We start from the raw sequence: 20673 nt of genomic DNA, 5'->3' as shown, positions 1-20673 counted from the left end.
CCCAAGCAGGGGAAAAGAGCTTGACGTACAGATAAGTGAGGCATATAGGACTCCAAATAGTCTTGATCAAAAAAAATCTACACATAAGCATATAATTGTTAGGATTCCAGAAACACAACAGAAGAACAAAGTTCTACAAGCAGTCAGAGAAAAGAAACAAATCACATACAAAGGAAAGCCCATCAGAATCACAGCAGGCTTCTCAACACAAACCATCAAGGCAAGAAGAGCTTGGAGTGACATATTCCAAGCCATAAAAGAAAACAGCCTCCAACACAGATTGATGTACCCTGCAAAACTATCTTTCAAAATGGATGGAGAAATAAGATACTTTCATGACAAAGAGCACCTTAGGAACTTCGTGAATACCAAACCAGCACTCCAAAGAATTGTACACAATATCCTAGGAACAGACATTGAGGATCACAACCCCAGGAAGCAAAGCAGAATGAACCCATCTGGCATGACAAGAAATTAAATGTAAAGGGGGAGAACCCAACAAAAAGAAAAAGGCATGGCAATGACAAGTCAATACGTTTCAGTTAAAACCATCAACGTTAATGGTCTCAATTCACCAATCAAAAGAAATAGACTGGCAGAATGGGTCAAGAAGCAAAATCCAACAATATGCTGCATACAAGAAACACACTTAATTCAAAAGGAAACTCATAGAATGAAAGTTAAAGGGTGGAAAACAATACTCCATGCCACAGGAACCCAAAAAAAAGCAGGAGTAGCTATCCTCTTTGCAGATCAAGTAGATTTCAAACCAACACTGATGAAGAGAGACGAAGAAGGACACTACACCCTTGTAAAGGGAAGAATCCAAGAGGAAGAGATGACAATCATAAATAGCTATGCACCAAACACTAGTGCACCCAACTATATAAAACAAATACTAACGGACATGAAAAGTCATATATGCACTAATACAATTGTAGTGGGGGACCGCAACACCCAATGTCACAAATAGATCGATCTACTAGACTAAAAATAAGTAATGAAATACTAGAACTCAATCGAACTCTTGAACAAATGAACTTAACAGATGTTTACAGAGTCTTCCACCCCACAAAATCAGAATACACATTCTTCTCAGCTGCACATGGGTCATTCTCCAAAATAGACCATATACTCACACATAGAACATGTTTAAGTAAGTACAAAGGAACTGAAGTTATCCCCTGTATATTATCAGACCATAGTGCAATGAAATTGGAGATCCATAGCAAAAGAAACTCAAAAAATTTCATAAACATGTGGAAATTGAACAACACACTTCTGAATAACCAATGGGTCACAGAGGAAATTAAAGAAGAAATCAGACAGTTCCTTCAATTAAATGACAATGACAATACAACATATCGGAATCTATGGGACACAATGAAAGCAGTCTTATGAGGGAAATTCATAGCAGTGAATACACATATTAGGAAAACAGAATGAGCCCAATTAAACAACCTGATGCTGAACCTCAAGCTTCTATAAAAAGAAGAGCAGGACAAACCCAAAGCTCATACAAGGGAGGAAATTACAAAGATCAGAGGAGAAATCAATGCAATGGAGACTAAGAGAATGATACAAAAGATCAATGAAGCCAAGAGTTGGTTCTTCGAAAGAATCAACAAAATTGACAAATCTTTAGCCATCCTTGTCAGAAAAAGGAAAGAAAAGGCCCAAATCCATGCAATTAGGAAGGAAAAGGGTGAAATGACAACAGACCCAGCAGAAATCCAGAGGATCATCAATACCTACTTCCAGAACCTATATGCCAATAAGATGGACAACACAGAAGAAATGGACAGATTCCTAGATACATATGAATTACCAAAGTTGAACGAAGAAGACCTAAAAATTCAGAACAACCCAATATCAACCAATGAAATTGAAAATATAATTAAAAACTTATCAACTAAGAAAAGCCCAGGCCCTGATGGCTTCACTGCTGAATTCTACAAGACATTTAGAGAGGAACTGCTGCCACTACTGTTTAAACTCTTCAATGAATTTGAAAGGGAAGCAATACTCCCAAATTCATTCCTGGAACCAAGCATCACCTTGATCCCCAAAGCAGAGAAAGACCCAACTGAAAAAGAGAACTATAGGCCAATCTCACTAATGAACATAGATGCCAAAATCCTTAATAAGATACTGGCAAACAGAATGCAGAAGATCATCAAGAAGATTATACACCCTGATCAAGTGGGATTCATCCCAGGGATGCAGGGATGGTTCAATATACAAAAATCAATTAATGTAATACACTGTATCAATAGAGCCAAGGACAAAAACCATATGATTATCTCCATAGATGCAGAAAAAGCATTTGACAAAATCCAACATGCATTTATGATAAAAATCCTACAAAAAATTGGAATAGATGGTCTCTACCTCAAACTGATAGAAGCCATCTATGAAAAACCAACAGCCAATATCATACTAAATGGTCAAAAACTGAAATCCTTCATACTAAAATCAGGAACAAGACAAGGATCTCCACTATCACCACTCTTGTTCAATATAGTTCTGGAAACATTAGCCACGGCAATTAGACAAGAGAAAGAAATAAAAGGAATAAAGATAGGAAATGAAGAAGTCAAATTGTCATTATTTGCAGATGACATGATACTTTATATAGAAGACCCCAAGAACTCCACCAAAAGTCTTCTAGACTTAATAACCAAATTCAGTCACATAGCTGGTTACAAGGTCAACACACAAAAATCAATAGCTTTCCTCTACACCAATGACAGACTCACTGAGAGAGAAATAGGGCAAATAATTCCTTTCACAATAGCATCCAAAAAGCTGAAATACCTAGGAATCATCCTAACGAAAGAAATCAAAGACCTCTTCTCTGACAACTATGGCACTCTGAAAAGAGAGATTGAAGATGATAACAGAAAATGGACAGACATCCCCTGCTCCTGGGTAGGAAAGATTAATAGAGTGAAAATGGCCATACTTCCAAAACTGCTATATAGATTTAATGCAATTCCAATTGAGATCCCAGCAGCATACTTCATGGACTTTGAGAAAACAATCCAAAAATTCATTTGGAACAAGAAGAGACCCAGAATAGCAAAAGCAATTCTAGGTAACAGAGACATGGCAGGGGGTATCACAATTCCCAACCTGCAACTCTACTACAAAGCTACTGTGATAAAAACAGCATGGTACTGGCAAAGAAACAGGCTTGAGGACCAGTGGAACAGATTAGAAGATGGAGAAACAATGCCAGACACACTCAGCCATCTCATCTTCAACAAAGGAGCCAAACACCCACACTGGAGAAAAGATAGCCTCTTTAAGAACTGGTGTGGGAAAAATTGGGCTTCAACTTACCAAAGATTAAAACTAGACCTATATCTCTCACCATGCACTAAACTAAAATCAAAATGGATTAAAGATCTAAATATTAAAATAGAAACTCTGAACCAGTTGGAACAGAGGTTAGGTAGAACCCTTGAAGACATCGGTGTAGGAAAAGATTTTATGAACAAAACCTCAGTTGCCTGTGAACTAGCACAAACAGTCAACAAGTGGGATCTCTTCTTATTAAAAGGCTTCTGCACAGCAAGAGAAACCACCAGCAGTGTGAAGAGACAACCCACAATGTGGGAAAAAATCTTCACCTGCTCTTCCTCAGACAAAGGTCTACTATCTCAAATCTATAAAGAACTTAAAAAGATCAGACCTCCCAAATTTAAAGACTCAATCCAAAAATGGGCATCTGAAATGAACAGACATTTCTCAGACAAAGAAGTAGAAATAGCAAATAAATACATGAAAAAATGTTCAACATCACTGGTCATTCGAGAGATGCAAATGAAAACAATGCTGAGATTCCACTTCACTCCAGAAAGAATGGCTGCTATCATGAAATCAACCAATAACAAATGCTGGTGGGGCTGTGGGGAAAGAGGAACCCTGCACCACTGCTGGTGGGAGTGTAGACTGGTGCAACCACTGTGGAAATCAGTATGGAGATACCTCAAAGAACTAGGACTGGAAATCCCATATGACCCCGCTATTCCACTGCTGGGGATCTTCCCCAAAGAATTAAAAGAATCATACCACAGTGATATATGTGCACCCATGCTCATAGCAGCACAGTTTGTAATAGCTAAAACTTGGAAACAGCCCAAATGCCCATCAACTGGAGACTGGATAAAGAAAATGTGTTTTTTTTATAAAATGGAGTACTACTCAGCCATAAAAAATGAGACATTAGAGACATTTATAGCTAAGTGGATGCACATTGAGGTAATACTCTTAAGTGAAATAAATAGGACACACATGTGTAAATACTGAATCGTTTCTCTGCTGTGAGAAAGTGAAAGTGTAAATAAGAACTAAATGTATAATAGGTAATGTGAAATAGGAAGAAAAGGGGCAAAGGGGAAGGAAGTGAGAGGGCTAGAGGAAAGGAAAGAAGGGAATGGGATTAATATGAGAAAATGGAAAAATAGGAACAAAATCTTTGCAAATAGGGAGGACTGGAGGGGTTGAAGGGAGGGCTGGGCAAGGGTGAAAAATAAGAACCAAGAGAGACTATGTAAAGGTGCAAATTTCCAATGATGAATGTCATTATATTGTATACCTAAAATGTACCAATGATTAGAATGAATAATCGATAATGCAAAATAAGAAGAAAAGGTCCAAAGGGTAGGGGTAGTGGGAGGGGCAGGGGAAAGGAAAGAAGGGAAAAGAAAAATGATGAGAAATGGAAAAAATGGAAATAAAGTCTTTGTAAATAGGGAAGGGTGGAGGGCGTGAAGGGAGGGCTAGGAATGGGGAAAAAATAAGAACCAAGATGCATTATATAAAGGCACAATTCCCAATGAGAAGTGTAATTGTGTTGTATACCTACAATGTATCAATAAAAGAATTTAATACAAAAAATAAATAAATAAATAAGATTTCACCTTACCATTTTTTCACGAGAGGATACCAAGTTGTTCAGCACTATATTCAAAAACAGTTCCCCTTCTTGGCCACTTTGTCATGTGCTAAATCATCAAATATATCCATGCCAATTTCTTTTCTTTTCTTTTCTTTTTTTTTTTTTTGAGACTATGCAGTTTAGGCTGACCTTGAACTCACTATGTAGCCCAGGCTAACCTCAAAATCCCAGCGATCCTCCTGCCTCAGCCTCCCCAATGCTGGGATTACAACCATGCACATATCCAGCAATCTGGGCCAGTTTCTGAAATTCACTATTTTGTTCCATTTTTCTGCGTCTTTTTGGAGCTAAGACCACACTATGTAACTAGAACAATTTTAAATATCCCAGATAACCTCATGACTCACCCATTTCAGATCTTAACTCAAATATTTTGTTCTCTTTTGAGCTCTTCGCTGAACATCCTATTTACAATGGCAACTTCTGCTCATGTCCACCTCCCACCCCAAATGTGGTTCTTGACAGCCCCTTCTTTGCTTCATTTTTCTCCTTAAAACGTCACCATCTGACATGTGCTATTTATGTGCATCTTGTCTGTAACACCATATTGTCTTCTAGTAAGTTCCAAGAGAAAACAGATTTTAGTCCATTTGATAGATTTTTGTTTCCCCAATCCTAGAACAGAGCTAAGCACAGAGTAAAACTTCAAATATACAACCACTATCTTTCTTTCTGAACATTTACCAGCTGTTTTTACTCAACCATTCTTCCATGAAATAAAGAACTAATTTGGCAAGTTTTTAAAAATGAGATTTTGATCTGGCTAATGTTAAATGAGTGGACTATTTTAGGGAGAATCAAAGATGTTGTAAGAACCAGTTATTTATTTATTCAAGTCTTAATCGCTTCCCGGCCTTTTGGTTAAGATCAAGTGTATTTATTCAAGTCTTCCTTTACTTCTCTTAGTAGAGCTTAATAATTTTGTTCATTTAGGACCTATGACTTTCATATTAAGATGATTTCTAATCATTTGTGATGATTTTCTTACTATTCATTCATTTTATCAACAAATGTTTACCGTTACCTACAACATACCAGGCACTGTTCTAGGAGCTATGGATACCATAGTGAACAAATAGTCTCTCTCTTGCAGTTCATGTTCTAGTGAGAATGGAATTTGGTTTTCTCTTATACTTTCTAAATAGTAATTTGGGTTAACAGCTGTTGCATTTTATTTCTTCTAACTTTTGACTTGCCTTCTAATTAAATTCCTTTATTGCTTCTAGAAGTATTTCAATTGAGTTTTCAGTTTTCCCAAATATACAATCACATCACCAACATACGGTGAGTATTGTACCCTCTCCTTTCCAGAGGTATATGTGTCTAGTTAACCTCCTTCTATCCATTAGGACAATGAAGTACAGTGGTACCTCAGTTCATGAACTTAATTCTCTCCACAATTCTGGTCACATAATGAAGCGGATGAGAACCACATCAAGTTTCCTCATAAGGTCAACATTGAAGCTAACCCTTGAATTTGATTCAGTTCTCGTCCAATTTCAAATAGTCTCTGTATTTACCCACAATCACATTTCTGGAAATTTACTTCATTTTTGTAACCAAGAGAAGTCATAAAATATTTGTTTAGCTACATCACTTGCGTTTTCACAGGTGGTCTAGGACTAGCAGCAACCACCTCACACGTCTGCAAAGCTTGACCACTCTGTGCCTACAAGAACCTGGGCAGTCCCAAACCACTTCTTTTATTAGAACCTGTTCAGGGGAGAGAGACACACCCTGGGGAGGACTGGCAATTAGACTTTACCTGTATGCCACCATGTTGAAGCTCCAGTTTTCTGCTATATACCAGGTATTCTTCCCACTGTTTTCTTTCTATCACTTGGCACCATCTAAATAATTAGAAACACTCAAATTTGTTTCCTTATCTGCCTGGAAATTCTTCAATTGTTACCTTTGTGTATTATTTTAGCAGGAAATTATTTCTTATAAAAGGAACATGTAGCTTTTGATTTTATGCGTACCCCTTTTCCAGAGATTCAAAGAACTAATCTACATTTGAATATAGTAAATTCTTACAATAGCCCTGTGTGTGAGGAAGCAGAAATGATGAGTCTTCTAGGATGTAAATCAACATTCTAACCTTTGAAAAGTAGGGGCACCCATTCATAAGTGTCACAAAGCATTCCAAACGGAATAGGAAGGAGTATCTGAGTGGAACTGATAACAGCCCGGCCTGAAGAGGAAACAAAACAGCCCATTACAAGCTACTGAAAAGTTCCATAGAAAAGAAAAATGACATATGGCAGGAAATTCCTGATCAGTAGTGTAATCTCTTACACAAATGTGTTGGCAGATAAATGGATTTTTAGGATTTTGCTTATGCCTGCTGCTTATTGCCCCCCCCCAGATATGTCATCTTGGAAATGGATTATAACTTCACTCTAACTCTATTTAATGGCATGATTCAATAAATTGTAGATTCACCTTACTGCCTTCAAAATACTCTTGGCCTTTCATCCAAAAGTGGGCAAAAGAGTTAGTAACTAAAACACGAAAAGGAACTTGCTTTAAGTGAGTTCCCAGGAAGAATATTATAGTGAGGATTCAAAATACAAATACCCTAATTTGCTGTAATGGCATATAAGGAATTAGGCAGTGAGGATTTTTAAATGTAGATTAAGACTACCATTATAAGACTATCAACATTTCACTGAGAGTGAAGAGCTAAAAAGTAAGTGAAATAAATGTGTACTGAACTCTCTATATATGAAAATACTAACCTAGATGTTTTATTTATATGATCTCACTTCATTTGTATAACAACGTGTAAAATTAGTATTATGCTCAATCTGCAGATCATAAAACTGAGTTATACAGTCCATGTCGTCCCACTGCTATTTAGAGCTAGATTTAGTAATTTCTGGCTCTACTGCCTTCAGTCTATTCAACCCTGGGCAAATCTCTGAGCCTCTGTGGGCCAACTTCCATCCCCTATATAGTGAGAGTGATGATCACTACATTACCACCTCCAGAGATTACCAGAGTACACCTTAGAAATAACAAAACGCAAGTATTGGTTGTTATTATTAACACAAACAAATAGGTAAGCTAATAAGAGAAAGTGATAGTGATTGAGATTTTGATTTCCAAACTGTTTCCTTGGACACTGTGTTTTCAAATATTTGATGATGCAATCCTGGGCTATGTTTTCCCGACAAGGTCTTATGGGTTGTCAATGAATCACTTCCTTCATATTCACATGAAATTATGCCTGGGTAGGTCAGGTTCCCACCCTACTTTATCTCAAGAATTCATATGTTGCAGGTAAGCCAACAATTAGCATTGTTCACAATCTCACATATAGGAGTCTAAGATTCCTTCTGTGCAGATATTTACAGCACAAAGGACAGGGACTATGGGGTCACTGACCTACTGACGTTATTGGTTTACAATGACAAGTTCTGAGTCTATAAACTTAAGAGACAAGAAAACTCCACAGGAAATTTTCCATTTTTCTCATCAACTGAACTTTGTTTTTGAATAAAATCTTTGATTCTATAATATAAAAAGCAGGTAGTAAAAGCAATCTTTTATTATAATATTTCCTCAATTGAAATTTGCAACATGTAATTATTTTTAAATTAATAAGAATGAATTTTAAGGAACACAGAAATTTTAAAATTAAAGGTTCTTCGTAACACTGATACAAGTCAAGACCTCAGTATCCAATTTATTTCATCTTGTTTTGTTTTCATTAACTTGAGACAAGTCTGATTCACAAACAATTACATATGAGAATGGTTTTTGTTTGCATGATTGTTTTATTCTATGGTGCCTGTAGGTTTGATTGTCTTGTATGTGTTCATATTTAATAGCTTACATTGCTTTTCAATCAAGCAATTATCTGGAAAGATTTTGTTCAAAAATGTACACATGAACAAATTAACCTCATTATACAATATAACATCACTATCAGTCAGTATTATTGTGGAGTTTTGTGCAGATAAAATGATTGCATAGCAAAAGAACTCAAAAGAATCAGTTGAAAAAGCATTACTAACAATGCAAAGAAATCTAGTATGACGGCTGGGTAAAAAACAATACAGAGAAATCAATAATCTTCATACATCTGAACAACAACCTAAAGATATAGAGAAGGAATCATTCTACTCACAAAGACAACAGAAACACTAACATTCCTAGAGACAAACTTAAGTCCAAAAAAAGATTGAAGCAAATAGAAAGTAATAAATACATTTATTAAAGGACTCAGCATCTTGAAACACCAATTCTTTCAAAGTTAGTTCACAAATGTTGTGTACCTCATTCCCAAAATCATTAGTAGAATTTTTTTCAACCTAGATAAATTGATTTTGAATTCCCTTTATAAAATTAAATAAACAATAAGAACTAGGGAAAAGCACCTAGAGAAAAATAAAAAGAGGAATGAGGGAAGACTAATCATACCAACTATTAAAATTGGAGGAAGAAAAGAGGAAACATTGCTTGTGTCTGTGTTAAACAGCAAACATTGAAGAAACTGACTATATTAGTTCACTCTGGGGAACAAAAATAGATATGTTTTTTATCATTTAAATTTTTATGTCATATGCATGTATAGTCCATACATACTTTAATGTAGATATTCATTAGATGAGAGGAGTCTATAATGATTTTCTGCTTTATAAATTAAGGAGGGGTCTAAGGGTATAGCTCAGTGGTAGTGCATTTGCCTAGCATGCATGAGGTTCTAGGTTCAAACTTCAGCAATGACAATAGAAAAAAGGAAGTACATCACCTCTAAATATCTGGAATCCACATATAGGTATATTAGGCTTATAAGCTTAATAAGGGATTAGTTATATCTTTGTCATAGAAAACGGTGATATATTTTTAAAACCTCAAACTAGAAATCTAGGACAGTCATGGTTTCCAAAACTATTAAACATTAAGCCATAACATTCATTATAATCTATTTTTAAAAAAAAAGAAAGGAAGGAAAGAAGGAGAATAAAGGAAGGAAATAAATTATAGTATTTATAAATATTACCTAGAAAATATGCTAAGAGACAGCTATAATATTATCTTTCCCTTCCTCTCCACCCTACTGGTGTACAAATGATTTGTCAACAATTTAATGGATTGTTTTAGTCCTAAATTGCAACAGGATTTATACTAAGAAGTATAAAATGTACCAAAACCAAACCTTCAATGTAATCCCTGGCATACAGACCCATTCAAGAAATATTTGTTCTTTTTTTTTTTTTTTTTTTGGTACCGGGGATCGAACTCAGGTCCTTGCTCTTGCGCAGCAGGTGTGGAAACGACTGAGCTGAATCACCGGCCCAAGAAATATTTGTTGAATAAACAATACTACAGATAAGTTATGAGGGGGGTCCTAATGTCATTAAATGTATTTTTAAGCTATGTTAATATGGATTTTTAAGGGTGATTAGTATTATTTTTAAACTCAATTTTGAAAAGTTAAAATCATAGAAATCAGGACTTAAGTAGTTTCAATACAAAAGTAACCAGAAAAGGAGCTGAATCCCATATTTTCCAAAGAAATATAGCAACAAACACTCTTAACTGTTCTCCTATAGTCACTTAGTCATGAAGGATCCCCCAAATCCATTACTATAAAAAGACATTCATTACATTACAATTGTAGTGGCAAAAGTCTGAAAACAATCTAAATATCCATCAATAGAGGCTTGGTTTTGAAATTCTGGTGCATTTATGCAATGAAATACTATATAATTCTTTAAGAGAATAAATTAGATCTCCCTATGCTAATGTGAAAGAACAAGTGTTTTAAAACTCCAGGGAGCTGAACAATGAGCAGAGCCACCCCCCCACCCCCCACCCCCCCACACACACAGTCAGTGTGTAAGGCTGGAGATGCACACAGCCCAGATATTTCTCAAAGATGCAGCAGGGTGGTGCTCACAAACCCTGTCCTTACCTGTTGCGTGGAGCTGGAGTTTCCTTTAGCTTTGGAAGGCATTGCTAGTTCTTCAGTTAGACAGCAGAGGAAGATGGGTTCCACTGGGGCGGAGTGTGTGAAATGTCATGATTTTTGCCACCCTTATAAATCAAAAAATACACAGAAAATGAAAATGGATGTGACAAAACACTGACAATTCTATTCTGTAAGTCTGAAATTTTTCTATATAAAAAGTTGAAGGAAAAATTATTTTTCCACTCTTAAAAGTCTTAAACAGAATCTACCACCAAATTCTCTCCTCTTACTTATTTTTGTGGCTTTCCATTTCCCTCTTCATCACCAAGATGGACTAGTAGTACTGTTTAAGAAATCTAGCACTTGATTCATTTCTTCCAAAAATACTGTGAAGCACAAAATCTCAACCCAAGCAAAAGCCTCTGTAGTCTTTGTCTCTCTTGGTGAAACTATGAACTTGGTGAGGTCAGGAGCAATGCCTTTACCACCTATAAAGCCCCAGTGCTGAAACACAATAAGGACAGGCAAAAAATGAGCTGGGGTACGATTTTGGACCAGTTTACTGATCTTTAGGATGTATGTGTTACTCTTTAGCAGACTGGGTAACCTCATGTGAGAGAATGAAAAAAAAAGTCCAACTCAAGTCACTGAAATGAAATTCTAGGGTTGCCTCTCACCCAAGCATGGACAAACAGACTTGCTTATAGTAGTTTTATGCCACTTCAGCTAGAGTCTGGAAATACAAAGCAGTCCAGAAGTGAATCAAGTTAAGGTGTTTGGACAACTACCTGTGCATGCTGCTAGCTTTATCCAGCTTCCGGCTGTTAGCTTTTTATTCTCTAATGCTACACTGAAGGCATTTTCTGGGCTGATGGAACTACAGAGCCTGTCATGAGCAACACATCACCATCGTCCTTTAGAGCAAATAATACTATTTCAAGCAAGTTGGAAACTAAATAACAGAAAGTGCTGCAGATGGAACACCATGGGAACACAGGTGGAATGCTGCCGCACTCCTGGTTCCCACAGTCCGGGAATGGAGTACTGAAAAGCTGGCAATGGATCACCATGGACCATCACCATGTGTACAGAACAAGCCAACTGAATTGTGCTCACTTTGGGGAATAAGAAGCAGCTCATGTACTCTCCATTAAAACAAAAATCAAATCTATCCATTTCAATTGGTGTTTTACTTCTTTAAAAAAGTTCCCTCTTAACTCATCACCCATTATTTTTTCTACTCTCTTTTCACGTACCTTCTTTTCTCTTTGAAGATGTCTCCAGAAAGGAAGCACATGGCTCTCACTTAACTGATACTTAATTTTTGCAGAAGTAAAATACAGCAAAAAGTACCACTAATGGAAAAGTAAGTCTGAAGGCTTTTCCTTCCAGAATGAAAGAATCTAGGGCCAACACTCTATTGCCTTCCTTTGGGAAATTACTTATTCTCTCTTTTTAAGACCAACTATTCCCTTTTTCCTGTTCTCTTTGCTTCTTTTTATTAGTCCAGGAAGACATCAGAGACCAATGAAAGAAGAAAGAAAGATTTATAAGAACAGAAAATCAACCCATTATTCTGTATAATTAATATGCATTAATTTAAAAAACTAAACCATTGTAGAGAGGTTAAGCAGTTCATCCACACGTCAAGGCAATAAAATAGCAGCTCTTCCAGAATCTAAAATAAAACAGAAAATGGAATATTGGGGCCAAGGATTTAGCTCAGTGGCACCTTGCCTGCCTCGCAAGCACAAGGTTCTGAGTTCAATCCCTGGTACAAAAAAAAAGAAAATGGAGTGTCTTTCACAGCAGTGCTCAAACACGAGCTTGACTGGGAAATTTATATTTGCCTATACACGGGCAGGTCTACCCCATGTTCGCTCTGGATACAATTCACGTAATCCCCCCAAACTGAAGTATGCCTTGTTGTATAATTATCCCAGCTTACACAATGGAAACCACTGCATACAATTCCTCTCCTTACTACCAATATCTGTTTCTTAGGCTTAAAAATTGGATATTCAAATTTACATCTTCAACTCATGCTAGTAATTGAACTTCTGACTTGGCTGATGGAAAAAGTATAAAGACACACTTTTTGCTGCTTAGATTTGGCCCCCATTTTTTTTTCTGATTTGAGAGCCAAGTGAATTCCACTCTCTTGACATTTGTACCAGGGTCAGGGCAGATCTCACTAGCCCCAGACAGTTTGGGAACCAGGAGAAGTAATTGGTGACATAAAATATGTCTCCTATCCTAACCTCCTTCTTATTTTCAGCTCCTTTCTGTATCATTCTGCCCCTTTATCTGCTTATCTCCCTTTCCACTACTTTCACACCTTTTCTGGTATCAATGACTGCCAAAAATATTCTAATTGGTAAAACTGTCTACACCTCATGAAGTCAGTTTTATGAGCTTCCTTCTTTTCACTATTTGTCATATAGCAGCCAGCAAAAATATTTAGTCCAAATTAGTATCTAGTGTTCCATTTGTCTAAGTGCTTTGATATTTCCTGAGAAATAATAGATTCTGGACAGATGAAGAGGAAAATGTTTCTGTCCTTGACTGTAAGAAGCCTACACACCAATAAAGGAAAAAAAGCACACAAACAATGAAATCTAATGACAGAGTAAATCCAAAAGGTGGAAATGCAAATAAAAGTACCAATGAGGAGATGATTTCACTAAAGCCTACCAAGAGATTATACTTCAGAGAAATTTCATTCTAAAGGACAGTTAAAATGACAAGAGTGGAAAAATCAGATGTCATGCAAAGAAATGTTCAACCTCAAAAAGCGTCTTTCCTCCCAAATTTTTGCAGGGAGTGGGGGAGCTGTACAGCACAAATGCTTATTCTTATTCATCTGAGTGGAAGGTTATCTCTCTTCCCTTCTTTTTGTTATCTAGGGAGTTAAACATGTTCAAGGAAAGTGGAACACATTGCCCTCATCCAATTGATGCTTCCTAAGGTTGGGCAACCACAAAACATGAAAGGACAACACCATTGGGAAAAGGTGGGGACACAGAGGGAGCCAAATGCCAGTCAGGAGCAACATCTGACTTCCCTAGTGCATAACTACTATTCCCAGTGTCCTGGTCACCTCTTCCCAACATGAGAGTCAGCTTCTAGACCAAAGACTGAACCTTGCTGCCACATTCTCCATGCCTCCAAAAAGCAACGTTTCCTAATGCAGCTCAGTAGTGGGAAGCTGAGGACTAGAAGGATTTGGGAATTAGTGGAGCAGTACCTCCTTGCTCCACTCCTGCTTTCCATGTCTCAACTTCCTGGATCTCTAAGCCTGACCTTCGTCATCTGAAAAATATAATAAAGACCATCATGATAATAATTAGTAACATAAACAAGGGGGGATGAGGAAGGGAAAGGAAAGAAGGGACAAGGAAAAATGGAAACAAGCTTTTGTAAACAAAGAGGGGAAGAGGGGTTGAAGGGAGAGGAGGGGAAGGGGAAAAAAAAGAAGCAAGATATATCACGTACAGGTACAAATTCCCTATGATGAATGTTATGAATATCTAAAATGTACCAATAAAAAATAACTAGTAACATAAGGCAGGTAAAGTGCTTTCCATGTATTATTCATTTAATCTTCAGAAAAATTTTAAGGCAATATTAATAATTATCATTATTGTTAGAAATAATTCTTCCTTTACAAATGAAGAATTTACAACTCTGAGAGGAGTTAACTTATTCAAGGTTTAACTTGAATGCCTGAACTCTTGTCCCTTGATACACTATAAAAATATTTTCCTACATAAGTACCAAAAGGGTTAATGTTAATGTGTATGGATCCACCAACTACACTGTTGTCATTACTGTTGATACTGTTGATCAAAAGCATCAAAAGCAGTATTTTTGTTGTTGTTGTCTTTCTCTCTTCCAGGATGTTGAGAATTTTGAGGCCTAATAAGCACAAATCATCAACCTGCAGGCTGGTAGGTCTCTACCAATTCCTCAGGATTTTTTTATGCACCAAATAAAAAAACTGATACACCTTTCAGATTTTTAAATTATTAAAAATATCTGTTGAGGATGAATGGGATTCAACACTCCCTAAAATCATCTCCTGTATCTACGTTCTTAAAAGATCAGAACGACAAAATGTAAGGGACCGTGGCCTTACACATTTCACTTAGGTTTTCTAAGTTAAAATTAGGCATTGTACACTGACTTGTAATGATTTAAATTGTACTTTTGTTCCATTCTTATTTTTTAATTCACTTTTCATTATAAAGATAAATGCTTAAGCCTCTAAAATGCTGAGATGCCAATCAAATTAAACACAATAGCAAGCGTTTGGCATACACCTTGATACTTTGCTTTAAAAAAATTATTATTGCATTTCATCACTTCCTTCCTCATTGCTAGCTAATGTCTCCATGTCTGAAAGGGTCATTCTCAAGCTACATATCTATTTATAAATATGTTCACAGTCTTCCTTCCTCTGAAACATTGACTGTGACCTTGATCATTTCAGGATGGATAAAACAGTGCCATCAACATATGTTTATGAAGTTCTAGACATCTTGCAAGAAATTTTGCAGTTATTAAAAGCAATAAAGAGTGACAAGGATAGTCCTCTACTATTATATAGCCTGTCAAGAGAAAAATGTCACCCTTCTCATAAAGTACCCAGAGGCATAATTAGGAAGTTACAGCAGGAGTGATTTCCTGGGCATGGTAATGAGAAGGCTGGGGTAAAATATGGCAGCAAGAGATTACTTCTCTCCAACACACCTGAGTGGAACCCCAGTCCACACTCAGGTGTCCAGGTAAGAGCCATGGTCCTGTGTTCAAAACGTCTAGCACCAAGGGACACCCAGGACAGCAGCACTCAGAAAGAGGTGCCACCATACATTCTTGTGAAGAAACTAGATATTTGGAAGTTTCTGACATTTCCAAATAGCATCACTATGAAAACTAAAATAATGAATCCCCCTGGGCACCTACTAAGAACATTAAAGGAATATAAAGTTTACAGTTCTTGGACCAGGGATTTAGCTCAGTGGTGTTGCGCCTGCTTTGTAAGTGCAAGGTCCTGAGTTCGATCCCTGGAATCAAAAAAAAGTTCACCTTTCTTCAAGATACCCTAACCATAGGCACAGATCTATGCAGTCCTTGCTGAGCTATAAATAAACCCCACCTAAAGACCTCCTTCCTGTCCACATGTTTCTCTATAAAATCTTGTAGCATTTCTTCTCTTTTAACTTTTAGCTTTGTGATTCCTGTCTGTCAAGGACATAAGGTACAAACCTGCTGCCTCCTGAAAAAAAAAAATTTCCTTTCCCAGAACCCAAACAAGAAAGTGTCCCTGTAACCCAACATTAAAGCCATGTGCTGCATCAAGGCCTAATCAGTAAAATGAGGAGCTCATTGGTCCCTAGCCTTCCTTCCAGGTCAAACATTTCACAATCCAGGTATGCATGAGCATAAATGAGAAGTCTCAGGAGCAGCTCACCACGGCCTCTGTCCACGGCAAAGACTCCTTCCCATAGAGACGAACCCCAGGCGGGGCAGCTGCAAAGGCTGGGGCTGGGAATTTGGCATCAATGACTTCATATAGTTTATTCTTCAGTGATTTTTCTCAAATTACAAAAACATCATGTCTTCCTCAATTTTACTATCAGTATCAATCACTTTTCAGCACCCACGCCTGTCCCAGCTCCTTGACTTAGTAGCTGTGTGATCTCTCTGGGCCTCAGTTTCCTCATCTGTAAGAGAAGGATAGACAGTAATGACATTGATTGCTGTTGTAAGGATTAAACTGGTTAATTATGAAATATGCTTAAACAGCCCCTAGAAAACAGAAAATACTAGGTAATTGCTAACCCATGTCAATATTACTATTACTGCTGGCAGCAGTAGTACTACAGTTCGATCACCAACACAAGGGAACCAAACCCTAATTCTGACCCCCCTTTATACTAAGTTTGGGATGGATCATTCAGATCCCCACTCTAAGAGTCTGTGCTGGGACCAACTTAGCAAAGCCAGTGCCAGTGTTCTGGGACTTTCCTGGGAGGTTTTCATTTTCTCTTGACAAGAGACATTGTATGCTAAAAACGTCCTTGCCACCTCTATAGTATTAACAGCCACCAAATGTGACTAAGAAACCTAAACATATCAGTGACTTGATTCCATGGATTTACGTCATGACTGAAATATTCAAGATCATAAACAATGTGATGGAGAACAGCAGCGCCATGGCACCAACCCCAAATTTCCTATTTTTCTTTAACATTGCTTTTCAGCATTTTAGAGACAGATATATGGCTGACATTTGGTGAACTTTTTCTCTGATTATATTTGTAATTTGAATAACAGCCTACCATTATATTTGATTAAAGTAGGATGATACCAGTAAATGACAGAAAGATCTGAAATAATTGCCAAGCCCACATGTCTTCTCTCTGATAGAGGTCCCAGGCAATGCCTCTGCTTCTCCCCACTGCATCTAGTAACACTCAAGACTGGTTTTGAAATAACATTTTACCTAAGGTTAAAAAAATAATAACAGAACCCATCATTTAAATTCATTTTTTCTCATCCAATGTTTGACACCTTTACAAACTCTAAAATGATGACATTTTCTAATCACAGAAAGTTTCATTTTATGCAAACCTATAATTTCTTTCTTTCTTTTTTTTTGGTACCGGAGATCAAACTCGGTACCTTACACTTGCAAAGCAGTTGGCGGAACCACTGAGCTAAATGCTTGGCCCCTGCAATCCTATAATTTCAACACACATCATGAACTAATTTATCTTTGTTTACCTTAAATCTACAGGGACATCCTGGCACCAGGCATAGTACCTATGGTCAGGATCACTGAAACAAGCAATTTACTTAACACTGTACACATTCTTCAGGCAGTGGGGAGATGTATTCAGAAACAAGTGATTGAAAAGTTGGAATAATTTAATATACAATTTCCTTAAAATATGACTATCCCTCTACCTTGCCAAAGATGAAGTAGAAGACTCAAAAGGCAATGTGGCAGTAGCTTGGTCCACAGGTACTCTGTTCTTACCCTGTCTTCCCCACAGGAAGGGTCCAGACATGTGTAGATGTGTGGTGACAGAAGACTGTGTCCTGTCACTACCTCAGATGGGCACAGATGAAGCCCAGGAAATTGTGCAACTCGTTCTTCTCTCAAGTTGAAGCGATACAATCCATGTCACAAGTGACATAATGCATCCTGTACGGCAGCTGCTCTGAGCTGAGCAGTGAAGGGCATCACTGCTCAAGTCACCTCATTCCTGGGCAGTGACTGTGGGGTGGGACCCGATCCCAGATTGTATCCATCCCATTCCAAAACTGGTCAGTAAGCGACTCCCACTGCCACTGTCCTCTATCCTTTCTCTCTCCCTCTCTCATGGTTCCTCTCTCCTGAGTTCCACTCCGGTAACCAGAATGGCTTTTTGTTGTTCTACCACAAAAGAGGGAAGATTGGCTGTCTGTGGATGGAGGTGGTGAGGGAAGAATTACAATGATCTGGTCTCTGGGAGGGACCACTTTAGATTGCAAAGGTTAATTTCTTGGCTGGGGATTTAGCTCAGTGGTTCCAGGACCTGCCTCACAAGCACAAGGTCCCGAGTTCGATCCCCAGTACAAAAAAAAAAAAAAAATCACTCAGGGCCAGGGGTTTAGCTCAGTGGTTCCTGCACCTGCCTCACAAGCGCAAGGTCCTGAGTTCAATCCCCTTTCCAAAAAAAAAAAAAGTAACATTAGGTAAAATTTATGTTAACTTTTGTACATGTTAAGTGGCACCTTCCCTCACCCCCTCACCAACCACACTGAGACATAAGCTCTCTGAGGATATCTGTCACCTTACATCCGATTCCTAGAACAGTGCCTAGCACAGGTAGGTAAGTCCCAGCCCTGCATTTCCAATGATTTGTTGGTTTATCATAGAAGCATCTACCTCAATCACAACTTGAACAAAACTGAATTCCGGAAATACGGTCCAGAAAACTTGCACTTATTCCTAGGACTGTAAAATTCTCCCATTCTCCCAAAGATAGAAAAGTCAGTCATCCTTGAATTACTTTTTCTCTCCCTTCCTTTCTCCAGTTATCCACATTCCTGTCCTCCTTCATCATCTTCCTCTTCTCCTATTCCCATCTCACCTTCTACACACACATCTGACTTCCAGCTCAAACCAGTGCTTCCTCCTTAATTATCCCTTCTCCCATCTGTAAAGGTTTCTGCTTCTCATCTGTTAATGGCTTCATTTCTCTGCTTCACACTACTGTGTCTCTATGGTGCTTTTGAGCCTTTTCAGTGCCTTTTAGGTCCTTCTGGAGCTTCACATTTTTTTTGAGATCTGCTAGAAAGTATGGGCCCGAGAAAATCCATATGAACTCAGACGTCTACATAGAATGTCAGTGCTGCATGTACCAAACTCTTCACTGTAACATGCATCATGTTGTGTCAGAGCTATATACTTGCATATCTGTCCCCCTCGCAATGTATAGACAGCCTTGTATGCACTGGAATTAGTACGTACAAGATACTAAAAACTGTCAACCGACCAACTGTCCAGTGTGAAATTCAGGTGTCAGGTTAAATACAGCATTCTCCAAACATCTATCATTTGAGTAAAACTCACAATTTTTGTCACATCAGCTATAACCTGTCCTATTATTTACTTACTGTGTAGATTGTTTATAACATCTTTATAAAGATTCCCCTCATCCCTGAATACATGTGTTATTAATTCCTCAAAAAGATGTGAAAAGGAGTCGGGTATGGTGGCTCATGCCCGTAATCCCAGCACTTGGGAAGCTGAGGCAGGAGGATCACTGCAAGTTCAAGGCCAGCCTGGGCTACAGAGTAAGACCCTGACTCCCCCTGCCAAAAATGTGATATCTATTTCTCCTCCCCTTGAATCCAGATTTGTTCTGTCACTTGCTTTGACCAACAAACAAAATGTGGCAGGAGTGGTATTTTGTGACTTCCAGGTTTAGGCCCTGAGAGATTTGCAGTGTTCTTTTTCACTCTTTTGGGATCCAGCCACATTCGAAAGTGCCAGGTCAGACTCTCAAGTGACGAGAGATCCCATAGAGAGAGGGGGCCTCGTCAGCTGTAGTCACTCTGGCCACCTCAGCTGGTTTGCCAGACAACAGGTTTAGGACCTTCTATCCTACAAGCACAATGCTACATAGAAAGGGGTTTGAATAAAAGATAAACAAAATGCAATCGTGTCCCAGGAGTGCTCATTTTCTAGGAGAGGAGACAGCAGTGTAAATAGTTATTACACATTAGCCATGGTAAATGTTACTGTACAAGTTTTAAAATATAAATAAAGACTAAGACTTGGATACCAAATCCCTTATGCAAAAGTTTTGGATACGTGGACATTTCTGGACCTATAATTTTCATTAGATTCTCAAAGGAGCCCACTGGAACACATTCGATAATTTAAGAGACATTGGATTAATTCATGTATGGTGTTGTTCTTGGTTCAATTATTTCTATCTCAAGATTGCTTGGACATTCTTTTTTTGTTTGTAACTTTGGAATCACAACTTTGCCTCCTTATTCCTCTTTATGGCTTTATACTTTTCTCATATAGCTATATGAAAGTTCTTTTGAATTCTCTGATGAAAAACAACTCTCCTAAAGATCCCTACCACATTTTAAACTCTTTGAAGCTAGAAGGATGCCACAGTTTCCTGCCTTCTATTATCAATAAACATTTGTTAAATGAAGAATCAACCTCCAAGAACTCCTACAGGAAGATTCCCTGCTGTACAGGACTGATTTC

General features: G+C 37.8%; 1 long non-coding RNA gene across 8 annotated transcripts in view; it reads right to left on the bottom strand.

Annotated features, from left to right (window-relative positions):
• LOC110345494 (uncharacterized) overlaps positions 1-20673 on the bottom strand; it is a 326656-nt gene that overhangs the window by 284294 nt on the left and 21689 nt on the right. For 7 of the 8 annotated variants that reach the window (XR_015446886.1, XR_015446889.1, XR_015446887.1 and 4 more), the window contains exons 2-4: positions 16363-16615; positions 14137-14201; positions 10893-11014 (exon numbers count right to left, since the gene is read on the bottom strand). This is a non-coding gene — a long non-coding RNA (uncharacterized LOC110345494). Of the gene's footprint in view, positions 1-10892; positions 11015-12502; positions 12568-14136; positions 14202-16362; positions 16616-20673 lie in introns of all 8 variants that reach the window. The other variant, XR_015446890.1, reaches the window with a different exon arrangement.

The sequence above is a fragment of the Heterocephalus glaber genome, unplaced genomic scaffold (assembly GCF_053883595.1).
Source record: "Heterocephalus glaber isolate CG9 unplaced genomic scaffold, H.glaber_assembly_v1.0 deba00001733, whole genome shotgun sequence".
In the NCBI taxonomy this organism is placed as follows: domain Eukaryota; kingdom Metazoa; phylum Chordata; class Mammalia; order Rodentia; family Bathyergidae; genus Heterocephalus; species Heterocephalus glaber.
The sequence above is the reverse complement of the archived record's forward strand: the minus strand, read 5'-3'. Positions and strand labels throughout refer to the sequence as shown.